The following is an 18,708-nucleotide window of genomic DNA, read 5'->3' on the forward strand; positions in this document are numbered from 1 at the left end:
CCGGTCCAAGTGTAGATTTTTCAATTACTCAATGTACTACAGTAATTGGAGATGTTTGCACATAATTAAAAGAGCAGGTGAAGATTTTTTCTAATAATTTCTTGGGACGGTTTCTGTCTCAATTTAATCATAATTTTTTTAAGTTGTAACAAGAGTAACATTTTGTGAACCAAAAATTGCTGAGTAGCACTTTTCATTTTTATTGGAGCATTTCCCTAAGCACTTAGTGAAATAGGATTCACTGCACAATAACATATAAAATAGATCTACTTTGATCCAGAGGGAGTGGAAGATATACAACACTCCTCCCATATGCTCTTTGGAAATGATATCATTCATATTCATATTCAAACAGAGTAATTTGTAAAGGTCGTGTGCTCTGCAGAGTCGTTTTGTCAAATTGCTAAAGCTCACGGATTTCTTTAGGGATTGTATCAAGTGTCATGCCCCATTGAGAGGGTGCACCCAGAGGGCAATTCTTCTGAATTAGTTGTTTAGGGAAACATATTCACCTGAGTGTCACTTTCCTGTCACCTTATTGTTATCTTTATAAATTGTTAGTACAGTTATGAGAATGATGAACAGAGTAATTTTCAAGATGTGATGTTGCCTGTGCTTTATTTTACTGTAGTAAGAAAAACTTTCTGCTTATGCAGTGATTTATTAAAAATTGTGGCTTTGGTCACCACTTCTCAACATTGACATAATGTTGCCTAGTCTGATAGGCTTTCTGCTTAAAATGAGACATAAAATCCTACATATTTTTGAGTGGCTTGATACATCATGAAAAAAGCATGAATATTTTTGCAGCAATTTGACTTTACAGAGGGGAAAAATCTACCTGAACGATACTAAGTGATTTCCCAAATCACCTGAAATATTTAGTTGTATAGAAAAAATAACTAAAATACATAATTCACAACTCAGTACAAATTTTAGTCAAAACTCTATTTACAGACACTGTAACCTCAATGTTATTTAGGACATTTTAATTCTGATGTGGATTGGTGGTAAGACTAAGGGTTCTAGACAATTTTGACAAAGCATGTGACAAAACATGTAGGTACATATACTTCTTCATTTACTAAACTGATTTTTTTCTTAAAGATTTTATTTATTTAATTGACAGGTAGAGTTACAGATAGGGAGAGGGAGAGAGAGAGAAAGATCTCCCATCCTTTGGTTCATTCCCCAAATGGCTGCAACAGTCAGAACTGGGCTGATCCAAAACCAGGAGTCAGCAGGCTCCTCCAGGTCTCCCACATGAGTACAGGGGCCCAAGCACTTGGGCCATCCTCTGCTGCAGAGAGCTGGATCTGACTAGGAGCAGCTGGGATTAGAACGGGCACCCATTTGGGATGCCAGCACCGCAGGCAGAGGATTAATCTACTATGTCACAGACCCAGCCCCTAAACAAATTTTGAATACAGTCTAATTGGGATAAATTTTAAAAATTAAAATGAGTTCTAATTTAAATAACGTAGAACAATGTCTTACACAATCCAAAAAAATGTCAACCATTTTATAACGTATTTCAATTATCAATTATCTATGGAACATAATGGACCACTCCAGAATTTTGTGGCTTCAAGATACAACAATCTTATTTTTCCCAGAATTTGCAATTTGAAAAGTTACTGGGAGTTTTTAGTTTCTCTGCCCCTCATAGTGACATCTAAGAAGACTTGGCTATATAAGAGTATTTCTTTTTAAGATTTATTTATTTATTTGAAAAGCAGAGTTACAGAGAAAGAGGGAGAAACAGGGGGGGGGGGCGTCTTCCATCCACTGGTTTACTTCTCAAATGGCTGCAAATGGCCAGAGCTGGGCTTATCCGAAGCCAGGAGCCAGGACCTTCTTCCCAGCCCCCCACAGGGGTACAGGGGCCTAAGCACTTGGGTCATCTCCCATTGCTTTCCTAGGCCATTATCAAGGAGCTGGGTCAGAAGTGGAACAGTCAGGACTTGGTGTCACAGGGAGAATTTTAACCTACTATACCACATTGCTATCCTTCTATACAAGAGTATTTCAAAAAATTTGTTGAAAATAAAAACCGGTTTATTTTAGTGCAAATAAATTTTGACATTTGTGCATAGTTTCTTTCATACTATGCATTTATGGGAACTTTTTAAATGATTCCTCAGATAGCTATTATGTATTTTAATGCATTATAATGCCTTCAGGGAGCATATTTCTAATTCATTGATATTTTGCACTTTTGATATTCCCTTTGTGGCTCAATACATAGTCAATCATGTTTTGTTTGCCATCTTTTGTGGTTAATTTGTGCTTTAAAAATAACATGTTTTCCATTGGTTTTGTGCTAGATTTAATGAATGTGTGTTTATTTTGTTAAATTGGTATATCTTAAGGCTGATTCATTTATTTACTTGAGGTGGGGGAGGGAGGAAGAGCGAGAAGGAAAGAGAGCAAGTTTCCATCCATTGTCTAACTCCCCAAATGCCCACCATGCTTGGGGCTGCACCAGGATGAATCTGGGAAATGGGGACTCAATCCAGGTCTCCCGTTTGGGTGACAGAAATCCGATTACTATCCGAGCTCAGCTTCCTCCCAGGATCTTCATTAGCAGAGGGTTGGAGCCATGAGTCCAAGCCAAGTATTAAAACCCAGTTACTTTCATATAGGACATTGACATTTTAAACAGTGCCTTAACCAGTAGGGTAAATATCTGTTTTATCTGTTTTCTTTTTTATTTCTGATTGTAAAAATCCTGAGACAAAAATTTAACTATTCCATGTATGACCTTTTTTGGTATTTTTTTTCAGTTTAGCTATTTTTAGATGTAAAAGGGATCAGGATTATATTTTCTTCCTAAATAGTTCCTTTCATCATTAAGAAAAAAAAATTGTCTTACAACCTACTTTCTGTTAATATGACAGCATTTATTTTGTTAATATTTTTCTGATATATGTACTACACTTTCCTTTTAAAAAAGATTTATTTATTTATTTATTTATTTATTTGAAAGTCAGAGTTACAGAAAGGCAGAGGCAGAGACAGAGGGAGAGGGCTTCCATCTGCTGGGGTGGTTACTCCCCAAATGGTTGCAATGGCCAGAGCTGGACCTTTCCAAAGCCAGGAGCCAGGGACTTCTGAGTTTTTGCTTGGTTGATCTGTCCATTGCTGCAAGTGGGGTATTGAAGTCACCTGTTACCATTCTATGGAGTCTATATCTCCCTTTAGATCTATTAACATTTCTTTTAAATAGCCAGGTGCCTTATATTTAGGTGCATATACATTCATTATAGTCACAGCTTCCTTTTGAATTGATTGGTTAATCATTACATAGTTCCCTTCTTCATCTGTTTTGACAGATTTGTGTTATAATCTGTTTTGTCTGATATTAGGATGGCTACACCAGCTCTCTTTTGGTTTTTGTTAGCATGGACTATCTTTTTCCATCCTTTCACTCTCAGTCTGTATGTATCTTTGTTGGTGAGATGTGTTTCTTATAGGCAATTGATTCATATAGGTAATTGATTCATCCAGTCTATGTCTTTTAACTCAAGGGTTGTCACTGTTTACATTCAAGGTAACTATTGATAAGTAACAACTTGGCCCTGCCATTTTTCCATAAGTAGTCCTATTGCTTACTTTGGATTTCCTTTGTACTTTTAGTGGGAGATTTTCTGCCTTCACTTTCTTTCACATTGATGACCATGTTTCTGTGTTTCTCTGTGTAGCACATCTGTAAGCAACTTTTGTATGGTTGGTCAAGTGGTGAGAAACTCTTTCAATCTCTGTTTGCTATGGGCAGTCTTTATTTCAACTTCATTCATAAATGAGAGCTTTGCAGGGTAGAGTATTCTGGGTTGACATTTTTTTTTTTTCTCTTAAGACTTGAAACATATTTTGCCATCCTCTCTTAGCCTTTAGGGTTTCTGATGAGAAGTCAGCTGTGAGTCTTATTAGAGATCCTATGAAAGTAATCTGGCATTTCTCTTGTGCAGATTTTATAATATTTTCTTTATGTTTTACTGTGGAGAGTTTGATTACAATTTGTCATGGTGAAGATCTTTTCTGGTAATATCTTTTAGGAGTTCTATGTGCTTCCTGTACTTGTACATCCCTTTCTCTCTTCAAATTCGGGGAGTTTTCTGTAATTATTTTACTAAAAAGGCCTTCTAACTCATTCTTTATTTACATGCCTTCAGGAACTCCTAATACCCTTAATATTGGGTAGTTTGATAGTATCCCATAAATCTCTGATGCTGTTTTTTACTTTTCTTATTTCTTCTTTTTTTGGCCTAACTGTAAAATTTCTAAAGATTTGTCTTCTAACTCAGATATTCTTTCTTCTGCATTTCCACATCTGTTCTTAAGGATTTCCACCTGATTTTTTATTTGTTTTATTGAATTCTTAAATTCTAATATTTCATTTTGATTTCTCCTTCAAATCTCAATGTTGTGGGAAAAATTTTCATTCCCCAAAAAGGGAGGGCCGGTCCCATGGTTCACTTGGTTAGTCCTCCACCTGTGGCACTAGCATCCCAAATGAGCGCGGAGTTCTCATCACGGTTGCTCCTCTTCTAGTCCAGCTCTCTGCTGTGGCCCAGGAAGGCAGTGGAGGATGGCCCAAGTCCTTGGGACCCTGCACCTGCATGGGAGACCAGGAAGAAGCACCTGGCTCCTGGCTTTGAATCAGTGCAGTGCCGGCCATAGCAGCCATTTGGGGGGTGAATCAATGGAAGGAAGACCTTTCTCTCTGTCTTTCTATCTCACTGTCTAGCTCTACCTGTCAAATAAAAAAATAAGTAAATGTTAGTAATTTATAGAAATTCAGTAACTAAATTATTGAATTAGTTTAGTATCTTCTCATATGCATTTTAATTAACATCTTCATTTATCTAAGTAGAACAAATTTCATATATTTCCTATATATAGATTTAGAAGCGTAGTGAGACTTCACATCCTACCCTCTCTTCTCAATATGTACCCACCCTCCCTCTTCCTTCCTCTCTCATTCTGATAAGAACAGATACTACACTTGATCTTAGCCAAAAGGCCGAGAAGCAATCCTTTCTCATTATTACTTTCAATTTTTGCAGTGACATACTTAAAGTTTATTTTATGATCACAAGATTAACCCTCCAATATGTAAAGCATTCAATATACAAAATCATGTCATCTGCAAACAGGAACACAGGACTTCCTCCTTTCTTATTTGTATCCCTTTGATTTCCTTTTCTTGCCTAATGATTCTGGCTAAATCTTTGAAGATTATTGAATAGCAAAAGTGAAAGTGGGCATCCTTGTCTGGTTTCAGATCTTAGAAGAAATGCTTCCAACTTTTCCCCATTTAATATGATGCTTGTTATGATTTTGTCATATAAAACAATTAAGGTTATAACCTTAACTGAGTTGAGGTAAGTTTCTTCAATTCTCATTGTGCTTATGCTTTTTTATCATGAAATGATGATGTATATTATTAAATGATTTCTCTTCATATATTGAGGTAACCATGTGGTTTTTATTCATCAATTAGTTAATATGATATATCACATTTATTGATTTGTGCATGTTGAACAATCCCTGCATCCCTGGAATTAATCCCACTTGTTCCTGGTGAATAAACTTTTTGTTGTTATTGGGTTAAGTAACTAAGTATCTTTTTGAGGATCTTTGCATCAATGTTCATCAGTGATATTGGTCTATAATTCACTTTCTTTGTTGTATGTTCTTCTGGTTTTGGATTTCAGGTGATGCTGGCCACATAAGAAAGAGTTTGGGTGGATTCTCTTCCTTCCAATTGCTTAGAATAATTTGAGCAGAATTGGAATTCATTCTCTTTAAAAATATAGTAGAATTTAGCAGTGTAGACATTCAATCCTGGCCTTTTAATTGTTGGAAGGTTTTTTTTTTTTTTAAAGATTTATTTGACAGTCAGAATTACACAGAGAGAGAAGGAGAGGCATAGAGAGAGAGAGAGCTCTTCCATCCACTGGTGGACTCCCCAACTGGCCTCAAGGGCTGGAGCTGTGCAGATCCAAAGCCAGGAGCCTGGAGCTTCTTCCGGGTCTCCCATATGAGTTCAAAGGCCCAAGGACTTGGGCCATCTTTTACTGCTCTCTAGGCCATATCAGAGAGCTGGATTGTAAATGGAGCAGCCAGGACTCCAACTGGTGCCAATATGGGATGCTGGCACTGCATGCGGCGGCCTTACCCAGTATGCCTCAGTCCCATCTCCTGGAAGGTTCTTTATTGTTGATCCAATTTTCATCTTGGCTATTTGTTTAGGTTTTCAATGTCTTCATGCCTCAATTTTTGTGGCTTGCATGTGTCTAGGAATCTATCCATTTCTTCTAGAATTTCCAATCTTGGCATAGAGATATTTGGAGTAATTCTTGATGATTCTTTTTTATTTATGTGGTATCTGTTTTTACATCTCCTTTTTTGTGTATGATTTCTTTTTTTTTTTACTTTTTTAAAGATTTATTTATTTATTTGAAAGTCAGGGTTACATAGAGAGAGGAGAGACAGAGAGAGAGGTCTTCCATGTGATGGTTCACTCTCTAGATGGCTGCAAAGGCCAGAGCTGCACCGATACAAAGCCAGGAGCCAGGAGCCATGAGCCAGGAGCTTCTTCCAGGTCTCCTACACAGGTGCAGCAACCCAAGGACTTGAGCCATTTTCAACTGCCTTCCCAGGCCATAGCAGAGAGCTAGATCAGAGGTAGAGCGGCCAGGTCTCAAACTGGTGCCCATGTGGGATGCCGGTGTTTCAGGTGAGGGCATTAACTCGCTGAGCCACAGCGCCAGCCCCTCATGTGTGATTTCATTGTTTTAAGTCTTCTCACTCATTTTTTTTTTGTGCCAATGGTGTAACAATATTATTTATTTTTCCAAAAAAATAGTTCTTCATTTCACTGATCTTTTGTACTTTTTTTCTTTTTGATTTCAATGTTGTTTATTTCTTCTCTAATTTTAATTTTTTCTCTCCTCTTAATAATTTTGGTTTTGTTTTGTTGCTGTTTTTCTAGGTCTTTGAAATGCATTAATAGCTTTTGGTGTATTTCTAATTTCCTTATATAGGCACTAATTGCTATAAGTGTCCTTCTTAAAGCTGCTTTTGCTGTATCCTGTAAGTAATGATATGCTATTGTCATCTTCACTCATTTCCAGGAGTTTTTTTCTTTTCTCTTTTGATTTCTTCTATGACTCACTCTTCATTCAGGAGCATGTTGTTCAATCTAAATGTTTTTGCATATTTTCTAGAGAATCTTAAGTTGTTAATTTCCAGCTTCATTTCATGCAGTCAGAAAAGATAGATAGTACAATTTTAAGTTTTTTTGAACTTGCTAATACTTGCTTTATGGTCTAGCATGTGGTCTGTCCTACAGAAGTGTCCATGCACTGTTGAAAACAATGTATATTTCTCAACTGAGAGGTTCTATAGATTTAAGTCTTTTTGGCCGACAGTGTTGATTAGCTGTGGTGTTTCTTTATTGATTTTATGTCTAGTTGATCTGCCCACTGATAGAAGTGAGATATTAATGTCCCCCATCACTGCTGTATTGGAGCCTATGTCTCCTTTTAGATCCATTAGCATATATTTTATAATAGCCAGATGCCCTGTAATTGGTTGCATATACATTTATTACAGCCATATCATAGTAACTTTCTTTGTTTCTCTTAATAGTTTTTGTGTTAAAGTCTATTTTGTCTATTAGGATGACTACACCTACTCATTTTTGGTTCCATTAGTATGAAATATTCATTTTTACCCTTTCACTTAGTCTGTGTGTACTTTTGCTGGTGATGAGTGTTTCTTGTAGGCAGCAAACAGATCGTTCTTATTTTTTAATCTATCAGCCCGTCTGTATCTTTTAATTGGGAAATTTAGGCCATTGACATTTAAGATTACTATTGATAATGCCTTGGACCTGCCATTTTTCTATAAATATTCCTATTGTTTGCTTTGGATTTCCTTTGTATTTTTACTAGGAGATTTTCTGCTTTTACATGCTTCTTAATGATGAATACTTTTCTGAGTTTCCGTGAGTAGCATATCCTTATGCATCATTTGTAAGGCTGGGGAAGTGGTGATAATTTTTTCAAGCTCTGTTTGTTTTGGAAGATCTTTATTTCACCTTTATTCATAAATGAGAACTTTGCAGGTTACAGTATTCTGTATTGATAGTTCATTTCTGTTAAGATTTGATTTGCACTATGTCTCTCCATTCTCTCCTAGCCTTTAGGGTTTCTTATGAGAAATAAGCTATGAGTGTATTTGGAGATCCTCTGAAGGTAATCTGACATTTTTCTCATGTACATTCTAGAATTTTTTTTTTTATGTTTTACTGTTAAAAATTTGACTAAAATATGTTTTAATGAAGATCTTTTCTGGTCATTGTTGTCAAGAGTTCTATGTGCCTTTTGTAGTTGATGTCCCTTTCTTTCTCCAGGTTTGGGAAATTTTCTGTAATTGTTTCACTGAATAGAACCTCTAATCCTTTCTATTTTTCTGCACCTTCAGGAACTATTCCTGAAACACATATGTTGAATTGCTTCATAGTATGCCATAAATATGGAACACTGTTTTTAATTTTTCTAGTTTTTTTCTTCTTTTTTTTGTATCTGAGATATTTCCAAAGATTTTTGTTGTAGCTCAGATTTCTTTCTCCTGCCTTACCAAGTGTGTTGTTAAGGATTTCAACTGTGTTTTTTATTTGACATTTTGAATCATTCATTTCTAATATTTTACCTTGATTTCACTTCAAAATCTCTGTCTCATGGGAAAATTTAACATCTATGTCATTTACTAAATTCTTTAACTCATGAATTTGCTTCTCATTGCTTTTGAGTAATCCTATGATCCTTCTTTTGAATTACTTTTCAAACATTGCAGCAATCTCTTCATCTTCACATTCTAATATTGAAGTATTGTTCCATTCCTTGAGGGAGTCACATCATCTTCCGTGTTCCTGTTTCTTGTATTTTTGTATTTATTTTTTAGCATTTGTGTAAGGACTGTTGGTTTTCTCCACTGATGGGAGAACTTTGAACTATGTCTCTATGCTCCTTTAATAAGTACTGAGTGGCATGTGTTGGGTAGGGTTGGGGAGCTTTAGTCAGTACTCAACAGTGGGTTGGGAATCCAGTGTGACACCCAAGTTGGGTATGGAAAACCTCCTTTATTGTCAGCAGAGTGGAGGGTATGAGTATTTCTATTGGAGTAATCACAACCTCACTTCCTCTCTTCCAAAGTGATCAATGTTTGAGGTTAGCCTACAATGGCTACAATGCTCACCCATGCTGCCACATGGACCTCACAAAGGATTTTTATATTCCTCAGTGTGATCATGGAGCCTACTGCAATGATGCCAACTAAGGGCATCATGTTCACTCTGAACTTCTGATACCATACACAGTGATTGTATCCTGAGATCCACCCCATGCCCTATTGTGCTGTCAAAGAAATCCCACATAACACGCAAGGCTCCCACAGTCATGAGGTAGAAGGACCTCCTCTCATTCCCAAGAGTCTTTCCTGTCCATGGAGAGAGCAGAGTTATTTCCAGAGCCAGCTCTCTGTGGGTGCTCTTCCTTGGCAGTTTGAGCCCTGGAGCCTGTGATCAGTTGAGAGGATGGAGGTTCCTCACAATCCTAAATGGGCATCCATCCTACCTGTCAACCCTCCCTGCCAGACTCAAAATCAGTGGAAAACAAAGATTTTCCTGCTGGTAAAATCCCCCGGTCACACAAGATCTGCTCCAGCCTCTACTGGTGTCAAGACAGCACCTTCTCCCCACTGGTTGTCAAGCAGCCTTGTGGGGGGATAGGGAGAAAGAAATGTGCTTTTCCTTTGCTGGATTAGGTGGGTATCCTGACTCTGGTAGGCCTCCAGGTCAGTCTCAAAGTCAGGGTGGTCCACAAGGATCACTTACATGAAGTATCACCAGTGTCATGGCCTGCCACAGTCTGCTTACCTAGCTCTCAGGAGTTGGTATCTCCTCCATCCCCCAGCTGTGGGAGTCATGTGTACTGTCTCTGCTTGCTGCTGTGTGTCCACTCTTTCCATGCTGCTGCAAGGGGTCCTTCTTCTTTCTGTAGAATTTCCACTGCAAACTTCTCTCCAACTCTCCCCTGGGAACACACTTCCTCTGTTCTTCTGCTATATTCCCTTTGTCCAAATCAGCACATTCCCTATTCAGCCATCTGGGAATATCCCTCTTTTCATACTCTTGTGATAGGAAATAAACTCAGGATTACTGTTCAGCAAATGTATCACAGAATAACCTTGCAATAATAGTGAAGAGAAGTAAAAGTAGTAATTGAAAGCCATTCATAAGTTGCATAATAGTTCTTTTATTCACTCATTCTTCTATTATCCTATTATCTATTACTAACTTTTATATTTCTAGATTAATAAAGAGAAAAACAAAATCAGTAACTCTTAAAACCTTAATGAAAGGATATGAAGCAGTTAGCAAAATCAGCTTGCTCTAGAATGAGAAAAAGAAGGTAGAGTAACAATCCAATTAATAAATGACCTTCCAGGGCAGCAATGTTATAGTTCTTGCCATTATCAAGGTCAAGTACTTTTTTGAGGTGCCTGGTCTTAAAAAAAAAAGAGCATAACAGCTTTTCTATTATATAGAAGTGGATTTTTTTTGTTTGGACCAATTCTTTTTAACATTTTATAAAATTTTATATTTATTTATATAAAGGAAACATATTTCATGTATTTCACACATATAGTCTTAAGAACATAATGTACAGCCACCATTATCCTTCATTTCTCATTTTCCTTTTTATTTTTTGTGATGACATACTTTCAATTTACTTGATAGAAGCTTAATCCTCCACTAACTAAAAAACTCAATAAGTAGTATGTAGAAAGACCACTGGTGCTTAGGAGTATAGATATGGTCAATAAACAATTATCAATCTCAATACATCAATTTCACTCACATACATAACTTTTTTGTATTCTTTTAGTTATCACAAATCAGAGAAAACATGTAATATTTCAAATTATGTAAGATGTAGCTCTTTATTTCAATCAGTAACTGATTGAGCTTGCCTAAATTATCAATGACTTCTAGCTTTCTTATTTATAATATTCTTGATTGATCAAATTAAAAACAACAATGTATCTGAAATGTTTTATGGATCATAAAGCCATGAAAATTGAAGGTATTATTATTATTATTATTTAGTCATGACTCAGATCACTCCTAGATTCTTGTGAGATTTTCAAAACATTGAAATTAGTGAATTAATAATAAATAAAAAATTAATAAAAAATAAAAACACAAAGTTTATCATAAAATTTAGATTTTTGCAAGGTCTATTTTGAGTTATTAATATTAAGTAAAACCATAGAGCTTCATTACTCTCCGTATGTAAGATACACACACATGCCTTGCTGAAGTAGTAACTAGCAATTAAAATATATTTACTGCATACACAAATATAATTGGAGACTGATGAAAGTCATTTTGTCTTACTTCACATGCAAGCACTTTTATCAGAAATATTTCAGTATTAAAGAAAAATAACATAATCCCTAAATGTGGAAGTCAACATTGTGGAGCAGTGAATTCAGCCACTACTTGCAACAATGGCATTGCATATCAGAGTGCCAGTTCAATTCCAAACTGTCCCACTTCTAATCCAGATCCTGCTAATGAGGCTGAGAAAGCAGCATATGATGGTCCTTGTAGGAGACTTACTTGGAATTCCTGGCTCCTGGAATTAGCCTAGCCCAGACATAAGATTTCTCTCTCTTTTTCTCTCTCCTTTCCTCTCTCACTGCAACCTTGTTTCTCTGTTGCTTGGGTGTTCAAATAAATAAATAAATAAGGAAATCTTAAAAAAATAAACAGGACAGGGTGAATATTAAAAGAACAAATTAAACAAAACTATCATAGTTGTATAGCAAACAACAAAGCATTATCATTACTTTGATGCTTAGATCAAAAAGAAAAGAAACATATAAGCATATGTTCCAATAGTTTCTATCTATAACATGACTGTTAATATGACCAAGATAAGGGTAATAGCAGGGACTTATATAAAATATATTAGTGAGCTAAGAATGTTCCAGGGCTACAATGATGCAAAGCTGTGTGCTACAGACATGAAGAGTAGATTAAAAAAAGGAAACCAAATCATTATTGATCTGGGCTAGCTTCATTGTTGAACAAATGCACTCAACATTCAAGGACAAAGACAGAACAAAATAATAGCAACTTAGCCAAAGGGAATTAAAAATAAGAATATTCATTCAGAGCTAAGGTTTTTGTAAGTATTTACTGCTATATTGTTTGCCACATGTGATAGATAAGGTTACTAATTTGGATATTGAAATATTCTGTAGAAAATCATATTTCTGCCTTAAACTGGAAAAAATTGTTCATAAATTTGTCATATGCATCATTTTCAAATGAGAGTCCTTTTAAATATCAGTACAGAATCACAAAATTGCCACTCAGAGCAAGGCAATCAGTTTTGAAAAGACTCAGATTTAGTTGTGAAACACAGGTAAAAGGAAAGATAAAAAATTAATTATAGATACTTCTTATTTATTTTTATTCTTTTTAATATTTTTTCCCTAAAGAAACCATTTATTTAATGAGTTCAACTTTAGGAATATAGTGATTTTTCCCATCGTATCTACCCTCCCAACCAACTCCTCCCTCTCCCGTTCCAAGTCCCATTCTACATTAAGAAAGAAAAAAAACTGTTCCTCAACAGTCAAGAAAGGGGCTGTTCATGTCATTGCTTCTCAAAGTGTTAATTGCAACTCTATGGATTTCCCTTTAGGTTGTCTATTTGTAATCACAGATCAGGGAGAATGTATGGCATTTGTACCTTAGGGACTTGCAAATTTCACTAAGTATGATGTTTTCCAGATTCATCCATTTTGTTGAAAATGACTGGATTTCATTTGTTTTACCACTGTGTAGTATTCCATAAAGTACATATCCCATAATTTCTTTATCCAGTCTTCAGTTGATGGGCATTTAGATTGATTCCATGTCTTAGCTATTGTGAATTGAGCTGCAATAAAAATGGGGGTGCAGGTAACTTTTTTTTGATAGGCAGTTAGACAGTGAGAGAGACAGAGATAAAGGTCTTCCTTCCATTGGTTCACTCACAAATGGCCGCTATAGCCTGTGCACTGCGCTGATCTGAGGCCAGGAGCCAGGTGCTTCCTCCTGGTCTCCCATGCAGGTGCAGGGCCCAAGCACTTGGGCCATCCTCCACTGCCTTCCCAGGCCATAGCAGAGAGCTGGACTGGAAGAGGTGCAACCGGGACAGAACCGTTGCCCCAACTGGGACTAGCACCCAGGGTGCCAGCGCCACAGGCGGAAGATTAGCCTAGTGAGCCATGGCGCTGGCCTCAGATAACTCTTTTATTTACTGATTTCATTTCCCTTGAATCAATTCCAAGGAGTGGGATGGTAATATGATAAGTCTATATTCAGATTTCTGAGATATCTAAAAACAGACTTCCATAGTGGTTTTACCAATTTACAATCTCACCTACAGTGGATTAGAGTACCTTTTTCCCTCCATCCTTGCCAGCATTTGTTGTTTGTTGATTTCTGTATGAAAGCCACTCTAACTCTAGTGAGGTGAAACCTCATTGTGGTTTTGATTTCCATTTCCCTGACAGCTAGTGATTCTGAGCATTTTTTCATGTGTCTGTTGGCCATTTGGATTTCCTCTTTTGAAAAACCTCTGTTTAAGTCCTTAGTCCATTTCTTAACTGGGTTGTATATCTTGTTGTTGTCAAGTTTCTTGATCTCTTTATATATTCTTGTTATCAATCCTTTATCAGTTGCATTGTTTGCAAATAATTTATTTCATTCTATCAGTTGCCTCTTACTTTCCTGGGTGTGTTTTTTTTTTTTTTTTTTTTTTTTTTTTTTTTTTTTTTTTTTGCAGTACAGAAGCTTGTCAATTTGATGTAATCAAATTTATTGATTTTTTTTTTCTTTGATTGCCTGGCCTCTGGGCTCCTTTCCAAGAACTCTTTGCCTATGCCAATGTCTTGCAGGGTTTCCCCAGTGTTCTCTAGTAATTTTATGGTATCAGATCCTAAATTTAGGTCTTCAATTAATTTTAAATGGATTTTTATATAAGCTGTAAGCTAGGGTTCTTGCTTCATACTTCTGCATGTGAGGATCCAGTTTTTGTAGGATCATTTGTTGAAGAGACTGTCCTTGATCCAGGGATTGATTTTAGCTCCTTGGTCAAATACAATTTAGTTATAGAGGTTTGAATTGATTTCTGGTGTTTCTATTCTATTCCATTGGTCTATCCATCTATTTTATACCAGTTTTAATTATAACTGCCTTTTAGTATGTCTTTTTTTTAAAAAAGATTTATTTATTTATTGGAAAGGCAGAGTTACAGAGTGGCAGAGGTGGAGGGAGAGAGAGAGAGAGAGATTTCTTCCATCCACTGGTTCACTCCCCAGATATCCACAACAGCCAGAGTTGTGCCAATCCAAACCCAGCAGCCAGGAGCTTCTTCCAGGTCTCCCACATGGGTGCAGGGGCCTAAGGACTTGGGCCATCTTGCACTGCTTTACCAGGCCATAGCAGAGAGCTAGATCAGAAGTAGAGAAGCTGGGACTCAAACCAGCACCCATATGGGATTCAAGCACTGAGGGTGGTGGCTTTATCCACTACCCCACACCACCAGCTCCTATAGCATGTCTTGAAATCTGGTATTGTGATGTCTCTGGCTTTGTTTTTGTTGTATAAGTTTGCTTTAGCTATGAGGTCTCCTCTGTTTCCATATAAATTTCAGCATCATTTTTTCTAAATCTAGAAGAATGTCTGGTATTTTGATTGGTATCCCATTGAATCTGTAAATTGCTTTTGGAAGAATCAACATTTTGATGATACTGATTCTTCCAATTCATGAACATGGAAGATTTTTCCATTGTTTTGTATTCTCTTCTACTTCTTTCTTTGATATTTTGTAATTCTTATCATAAGATCTTTGACATCCTTGGTTAAATTTATTCCAAGATATTTGATTATTTGATTTTTGTAGCTATTGTGAATGGGGTTGATATTAGAAGTTCTTTTTTCAGCCATGGCATGCCTGTGTATACAAAGGCTGTTGATTTTTGTGTTGATTTTTTATCCTGTGACTTTAGCAAACTCTTCTATGAGTCAAGAGTCTCTTTTTGGAGTCTTTTGGATCCCCTTTATATATAAACACATCATCTGCAAATAGGGATATTTTGACTTTCTCTTTCCCAATTTATATGCCTTTAATTTCTTTACCTGCCTTATGGCTTTGGTTAAACTTCAAGGACTATATTGAATAATAATGGTCTGAGTGGGCATCCTTATCTGGTTCTGGATCTCAGTGTGAATGCTTCCAATTTTTCTCTATTCAATAGGACTGTCTGTGTATTTGTCAAAAATTACCTTGACAGTGTTGAGGAATGTTCCTTCTATACAGAATTTGCTTAGAGTTTTCAACATGAAAAAGTGTTGCATTTTATCAAATGCTTTCTCGGCATCTATTAAGATAATCATATGATTTTCATTCTTCAGTTTGTTAATGTGATATATCACATTGATTAATTTGCAAATACTGAACCATCCTTGCATACCAAGGATAAATCCCACTTGGTCCAAATGAATGATCTTTCTGATGTGTTGTTGCATTCGATTGGCCAGAATTTTGTTGAGGATTTTTGCATCTATGTTCATCAGGGAAATTGATTTGTAATTCTCTTTCTCTGTTACAGCCTCATGGAAAAAAATTTTGGATGATTCCCTCCTTTTCAATTATTTATAATAACTATGGAAGAAGTGGAGTTAATTCTTCCTTTAATACCTGGTAGAATTCAGTTAGTAAAGCCATCTGGTCTTGGTCTTTTCTTTGCTGGGAAGCTCTTTACTACTGATTCCATTTTTGTATTGGTTATTGGTCTGTTTAGATATCCCATGTATTCATGGCTCAAGTTAAGTAGGTTGTAAGTCTAGGAATATATCCATTTCTTCCAGGTTTCCCAGGTTTTTTTAGCATACAGCTCTTTGTAGTGATTTCTGATAATTCTTTTTATTTCTGTGGTGTCTGTTGTTACATTTCCTTTTTCAACTCTAATTTTATTGATTTGGGTCTTCTCTCTCCTTTTTTGGTTAGTTGGGCCAATGATGTGTCACTTTTGTTTATTTTTTTCAAAAAAACCATCTCTTCATTTTGCCATTCCTTTATATTTGTTTTCTTTTCTTTTTCTTTCTTTTTTTTTTTTTTTGACAGGCAGAGTGCATAGTGAGAGAGACAGAGAGAAAGGTCTTCCTTTTGCCATTGGTTCACCCTCCAATGGCCACCATGACCGGCGAGCTGCAGCCGGGGCACTGCACTGATCCGAAGGCAGGAGCCAGGTGCTTCTCCTGGTCTCCCATGGGGTGCAGGGCCCAAGCACTTGGGCCATCCTTCACTGCCCTCCCGGGCCACAGCAGAGAGCTGGCCTGGAAGAGGGGCAACCGGGAAAGAATCCGGTGCCCAAACCGGGACTAGAATCTGGTGTGCCAGCACCACTAGGTGGAGGATTAGCCTAGTAAGCCGTGGCACCGGCCATTATTGTTTTCTCATTCTAGTTTTGGGTTTGGTTTGCTGTTGTTTTTCTATATCCTTAAGATGCATTGATAGCTCATTTTTTGGCACCTTTCCAATTTCTTGATGTAGGCACCAATTACTATAATCTTTCCTCTTAACATCACTTTTACTGTATCTCATTAAGTTTTGATATGTTGTATTGTCATCTTCATTTGATTCTAGAAATTTTTTTATTTTACTTTTGATTTCTTCAATGACCCACTGTTCATTCAGGAGCATATTGTTCAGTCTCCATGTGTTTGCATAAGTTCTAAAGATTCCTGAGTTGCTAATTTCCAGCTTCATTGCCTTGTGATGTGAGAAGATGCATGGTATGATTTCATTTTTTTTTAAAAATTTCAAGATTTGTTTTATGGACTAGCATGTGGTAAAACCTATAGAACTTCCCATGCACAGGTGAGAAGAAACTGTATTTTTTAAGAATTATTTATTTATTTGAAAGTCAGAGTTACACAGAGAGGAGAGAGGCAGAGAGAGCCAGAGAGGTCTTCTATTCAACGGTTCACTCCTCAATTGGCTGCAATGGCCAGAACTGAGCCTATCAGAAACCAGGAGCCAAGAGCTTCTTCCTAGTCTCCCATGCAGTTGCAGGGGCCCAAGGACTTGGGCCATCTCCCACTGTTTTCCCAGGCCATAGCAGAGAGCTGGATTGGAAGTAGAACATCCAGGACTTGAACCAGCACCCATATAGGATGCCAGCGCTTCAGGCCAGGGCATTAACCTGCTGCACCACAGTGCCAGCCCTGAAACTGTATTTTTCAATTGTAGGATGAAAATTTCTGTAGATACCTGTTAGGTCCATTTGGTCTATAGTGTCAATTAACTCTGCTCTTTCCTTGCTTATTTTCTGCTTTGATTATCTGTCTGTTGCTGAAAGTGGGGTATTGAAATCCTCCATTACTATTGTATTTGAATATATGTCTCCTTTTAGATCTCTTAACATTTCTTTTAAATAGCCAGGTGCCCTGTAATTAGGTGAATATATGTTTGTAATAGTTATATCTTTCTGTTGAATTTACCCTGATATCATTATATAGTGTCCTTCTTTGTCTCTTTTAACAGTTTTTGTGTTAAAATTTATATTGTCTGATATTATGATGGCTGTACCAGCACTTCCTTGGTTTTGGTTAGCATGGAATATCTTTTCCCATCCTTTCACTTTTAGTCTGTATGTATCTTTGTTAGTGAAATGTGTTTTTTTGTTTGTTTGTTTGTTTGTTTTTTTGTAGGAAGCAAATATGTTGGTTTTGTTTTTTAATTCATTCAGCCATTCTGTGTTTTTTTAACTGGAGAGTTGAGGCCATTTACATTCAAAGTGACAATAACAAGTAATTCAGATAGAAAAATGGGCACTATGGTGAAGGAAATTATTTGTGTGTGTGACAAGAGGTGATAAAGTGTTCTTTTGTAACAAAAATCCCTAATATGGTATATTTTTTATTAACCATAGTCCTCAAGTTGTATATTAAATAATTAGAGTTATTCATCCTACATTTTTATCACTTTATATCCTTTGACATACATCTCTCAATTTCCTCCCTGTCCCTTTCTAACCACTCTTTTATTCTCTGTCTCTAAAATTTTGATTAGCATCTTCTGTTTATATTTTGGATATAAGTGAGATCATATGATATTTGACTTTCTGTGCCTGACTTATTTCACTTTGCATGATGTCATCCACATCTATCTATTTAGGATACATGCCATAACATCTTTTACAAATTTTATTTGTGTATTTTCATTTTACTTTAAAGGGAGAGGGACAGAAAGAGCTCTTCCATTCATGGGTTCACTTCCTAAAAGCCCACAACTGGAGTTGGGCCAGGTCAAAGTCAGAAGACTGAAACTCTATTTGAGTCTTTCACATGGGTGGCAGAGACTCAAGTACTTGAGCTTCTGATTCTTCCCAAGGTGTATATTTGCAGGAAGCTGGAATCATAAGGTCAGCCCAGACTTGACCAAACACTCTGATATGTGATGCAGGTATCCCAAGAGGCATTTTAACCACTGTGCCAAATGCCTTTTCATGCCATCATTTTTAAGACTGGATAATATGTGTTTGTGTGTGTGTTGTGTTGTGTATCCA

At 36.6% G+C, this 18,708-nt stretch overlaps 2 pseudogenes; one reads left to right on the forward strand and one right to left on the reverse strand.

Annotated features, from left to right (window-relative positions):
* LOC100345586 (large ribosomal subunit protein uL10 pseudogene) overlaps positions 1 to 18,708 on the forward strand; it is a 197,302-nt pseudogene that overhangs the window by 35,053 nt on the left and 143,541 nt on the right.
* On the reverse strand, positions 4,868 to 5,038 carry LOC127492239 (U2 spliceosomal RNA; annotated as a pseudogene).

This window comes from Oryctolagus cuniculus, chromosome 9, assembly GCF_051225735.1.
Source record: "Oryctolagus cuniculus isolate XC-2025 breed Fujian yellow rabbit chromosome 9, ASM5122573v1, whole genome shotgun sequence".
In the NCBI taxonomy this organism is placed as follows: Eukaryota; Metazoa; Chordata; class Mammalia; order Lagomorpha; family Leporidae; genus Oryctolagus; species Oryctolagus cuniculus.